This window comes from Sciurus carolinensis, chromosome 9, assembly GCF_902686445.1.
Source record: "Sciurus carolinensis chromosome 9, mSciCar1.2, whole genome shotgun sequence".
NCBI classification, from domain to species: domain Eukaryota; kingdom Metazoa; phylum Chordata; class Mammalia; order Rodentia; family Sciuridae; genus Sciurus; species Sciurus carolinensis.
Genome location: NC_062221.1, coordinates 12,376,617 through 12,381,344, shown reverse-complemented (window position 1 = coordinate 12,381,344; position 4,728 = coordinate 12,376,617). Strand labels below are relative to the sequence as shown.

General features: G+C 34.8%; 1 non-coding gene across 1 annotated transcript; it reads right to left on the bottom strand.

Moving 5' to 3' along the window:
• Positions 1 to 3,532: 3,532 nt before the first annotated feature.
• LOC124993824 (U6 spliceosomal RNA) lies at positions 3,533 to 3,637 on the bottom strand. Its single transcript, XR_007110345.1, has one exon. It is a non-coding gene; the product is annotated as a U6 spliceosomal RNA (small nuclear RNA).
• Between the last annotated feature and the right edge of the window lie 1,091 nt (positions 3,638 to 4,728).

Here is a 4,728-nt window from a genome sequence, read left to right as displayed (position 1 = left end):
GACAGTTGTGATGAAAACTTCTATTTTTTTCTTTTTCAGTCAGCAGAGTGCCTATTAAAGTGGTTAGATATCTTTGCCTTTCATAACTACCATAAGCTGTCTGACATGTCCTCTTTTCTTAGCAGCATATGGTCCTCGAATAAGCAATGTTTTCTGCAAAGCAGTTCTTTAGAACTTTTTATCATGTTTAGCAGAACTGAAGCTAAAGTATCACACACTCAAAACTTTGTTTTCATGTTAATTGTGTTTATCACACAGACCAAACAATAACCAAGGAACACAGGGCTATTTGGAGGTGTCTGAGATGCCTATGACCTTGGCTGTGGTGAATGCATCATTTCTGGGTGTCAGCAGAAGCCCAAACTACACACATCAACAATGGGCACTTCTTTATCCATCAACTTATATTTCAATGAGGCTGTGTTTTGGAAAACAGAAAAGAACAGGTTCCTAAAAAACTTTCCAGATTAACTTTCCAGTAATGTCCTCACCCTGCTTGAACTTCATTGATCATAGGACTAAGAGTTTGAAGAAAGGATGGTGAAGGGGTGGGAGATTTGACAACCTGAGCATCTAGTTAAGAAATGAAGAGTGAAGAGCTGACTTCTTCCTAAGCTCTCTGTGATATAGGAATCCACAGAAAAAATAAAAGAATGTCCTACTTTAGAATTATGAACATATTTTTAACTCAGAGAGCATGAGAAAGGGCTGACAATGTCCATACAGCACCCTCTGGATTTATACACGATGGCCATAGTCGCTAGAAGGGGACACAAGGAAAACAGGGAACTTTGGATCCATGTTCTCATCTGGAAAGTGCTCCTGTTTGCTTCTTGCATCTGAAGTTCTGATTCAGGTCTCGTGGTTGCAGTATAGGACAGCCTGCAGAGAAGAGGGTACAAGGACCATTTTTGCTCCTATTTCTCACCACCATTCAAGAAAGGCAATTGAAGTGGTGGCAAAGACCAGTCATCCTCCATATCTTTTAGAACCAAAATAAAGTAGATGAGATCCTTCTGAGGTCACCTCTTCTCTCTCTTCCTCCAAAAGCACCCAGTTGCATTTCCTATCCAGTAATGTCCTCACCCTGCTTGAACTTCCCCAGAAGCTGGGTTCTAGCTCTAAAACCTAGGCCACCAGCACCAAAGTATGTCTTTGTCCTTTCTCAAACATAATGGATACAGAAGACATGTAAGGATCATAAGAAGGTTGGTTCATTCTACATCATCATCAGATGTAAACTGATCCGTTGAGATTACATGGCTTTGCCATATGGTACTATTGTCTTTAGGAATAATTCCAGTATTTGCTCTTTTATCGGGCAATTAATCTCAGTAGTGTTCTATTTCTACCAGCTTTCAACACACGGACTCATTTCTACTTTATTATTAAGTGACGACTATTTCAAATTTATCCTAACATAGATGATATTATTATTATTTTATTATTTTTATTATTATTAGGTACAGGGCATCATTGAACCAAGGGGCTCTTCACCACTGAGCTGCTTCCCCACCACACCCCCACCTTTTCTTTCTGAGACAGGGTCTTCCTAAGTTGCTTAGGGCCTCCTTGAATTGCTGAGGCTGGATTTTTCAACTCGGGATGCTCTTGCCTCAGCCTCCTGAGCAGCTGGGATTATCACACCTGGTTCGTAGACACTATTGTTAATTCAGTTTTACAGATGAGGGTACATCTAAGAAGAGAATTTTGGAAAATGTTGTCTTTTAACGTCCTTTCCAAAATCTCTTATATTTCTCCATCTTCATATCAGAGTAGAGATTTTCCACCCCAGGGAAGGAAGGAGAAGGTCAAATTTCCATGGTCAAATTAACAGGTGGACAGTGAAGAGACTCAAAGCTGATATTCTTGATTGCTTTAAGTGGACAATAGTGATACAAGCCCAATGCAGTTGAGAGAGACAATCAGTTCCAAAATGTCCTATGTCAAATACATCTAGAGGCAGGTCAGTGAACTTTGTTGTTTCTCCTTGTGAAATTAGACATTTTTAGTTTTTCTTTCCAATCTGTTAACCAACTTCCTTCTTTCTCTCTCTCTCTCTCAGCATCTCTCTCTGCCTGCCCCCTCTCTTTTCTTACCATCTATGATCTCCATTATGATATTGGTTAGCAATGGTGACAGAGAACATCATGTCCTTGCTCTCATTTGTACTGGTAAAATTTCCAGTATTCCTCTCTAAATAGAACATGAACAGGAATATTCTTTATAATGTTGAAGAAATTCCAGGCTCCAATTTTCTGAAAGTTTTTTATCAATAATGGGAGTTGGATTTTGTCAAATGCTTTATTTTAATTGATTAGAAAGATTATATGACTTTCCCTTTTAGCATCTTGACATGGTCAATTACATTGATTATTTTTACAGCATAATACCAGCTTTAGTATTTGGAATAAATTGCTCTGGGTCAGGGTATATAATCTTCTGTATACGTTGTTGAATTTAGTTTGCTAACATTTTGTTAAAGACTTCTGTATCTCTAATCATGAGAGATATTGGTAAGTAGTTTTCTTTTCTCACAATTCCTTTATTCACTTTGGGTATTAAGATAATACTGATTTCATAAAATGAGCTTGGAAATAGTCTTTCTGCTTCTATTTTCTGGAAGACATTTGGAGAATTTGTTATTTCTTTATATTGTCCAGTTTAGTGGAGTTTTTGGGAAGACATTGATTGTTGATTAACTTTATTGGACTATTTATACTATCCAATTTTCTTTGCATGCATTTTGGTAGGTTATGTCTTTGAAGACATTTGTCTAATTTATCTAAGGTAACAAATTTGTGAACATTGAGATCATAAATATTCTTTCATTAATCTTTCTATGTAACCAGTAACAAAGCTGCTTTCTATTTCTATTATTGATAATTTGAGTCTTTTTCTTGGATATTCTAGAATGTAATTTTTTAGAAGTTTATAAATTTATACATTCTGTTAATTTATAAACTGTTAATATAACCAGCTTTTGATTTTATTGATATTCTTTGTTGTTTTACTGATTAAAATTTCATCAAGCATTGCTCTAATATTGATTTTTTTCTTTTTGTCAGGAACATAAATCATTCATAGATTTCTAAGATGAATATTTGTTATTAATTTTGAATTTGTTTTATTTTCTGTGCATTAAATACTATGTAATTATTTCTAAACACTCTTGCTGCTTCCAAAATTTTGGTGAGTTATATTTTTACTTTTATGCAATTAAAAATAGATTTTAATTTCTGTTGAGACTTTTTTTTAACATTTTTGTCATTTCACACTAGGTTGGTAATTTCTAAATATCTGAAAATTTTCCAGTTACCTTTCTGTTATGGATTTCTAGTTCAATTTATTTGTGACCTGAAAAGTACTTGGCTTGCTATGGAGTCTTTATGAACTCATTATTGGGTGCTTTCCTGCTCAGAACATGGTTTGTCTTAGTAAATGTCCTATGCAAGCTCCGGGGGAATACGCATTTTGCTATTACTGAAAAAAGAATTCTGTAAATGTCAATATGTACCAGTTTTTCTTTTGTTTGAATATGGAATGCTTCACAAACTGTCATGTCATCTTGCACAGGGACACTGCTAATTTTTTCTTTATAGTTCCAATTCAAGTGCATGTGCTGCTAAAGGAGCCCTAGATCCAGTTTAAGGGTCTCTAAGTGATTTCATGTCCAGTGGGTCTGACAATTATCAATAGCCCAATTTTTTTCATATGCGATTGTGAATATTTCTATTTTTCCTTTCAATTCTGTAAGTTTATTTATCAAACATTTTAATACTCTGTTGTTAGTATACGTGTTTATTATTGCTATACCTTCTTCAAAATTGACCCTTTATTGTCATACAATGCCCCCATTTGACACTGGTAATAAACTTACTTATTCTAAAATCTAAGTTTTGTAAAATTATGTACCTAGTATTTTTTAAAATTAGTTCTAATATGGCATATATTTCTCCATATCTTTTTTTATGCCATATATTTGAATGTTCACATTTAATTGCAGTCAGATCTTACTAATTTTTACCCACCCCAAAAACCTCTTAATGTTTAGCTCTTCATATTTAAAATGTGTATTGATGCAGTTGGATTTATACTTACACTGTTTGAACTACTCAGTTCTTGAATTTATCCTGTGTTTCTTTACTCTCATTTTCCTGCCTTCTCTAATTTTAATTGAGCATTTTATTTTTTCCCTTTTATCTCCTCTCTTAGTGCACTGATTATACTTCTTTAAAAAAATTCATTAGTTGCTCTAGATGTTTTGATATGCATTTATAACTAGCACAATTTCACCCTCAAATCACACGATTCCATCTCATGTGTTGCAAAGTTAGCCAATAACGGCTACTTCCAGTTCCTCTTTGGCCCTGTGGCATCGAGGTCATTTATCACTTATTGATACACAGAACACCACTCAAGGCATAGAAAAGGCCCTCTGTGTCCTTGGGTTCTGAACTGCAGATGAACACATTTTAAAGAAATGATTCAACTCTACTGAACCTATGGAGTTTTCTCATCATTACTCCTTGAACAATACTAGAACAACTATTTCATTTACATTGCATTATGTATTATAAAGACCCTACAGACTCTATAAAGTACAGGGGAGGATATGCATACTTTTTATGGGAATTCTAAATCATTTTAAATAAGAGACATGAGCAGCTACTCATCTTGGTAACTATGAGGAGTCCAAGATTCATTCTCCTGCAGATTCCGAGGGAT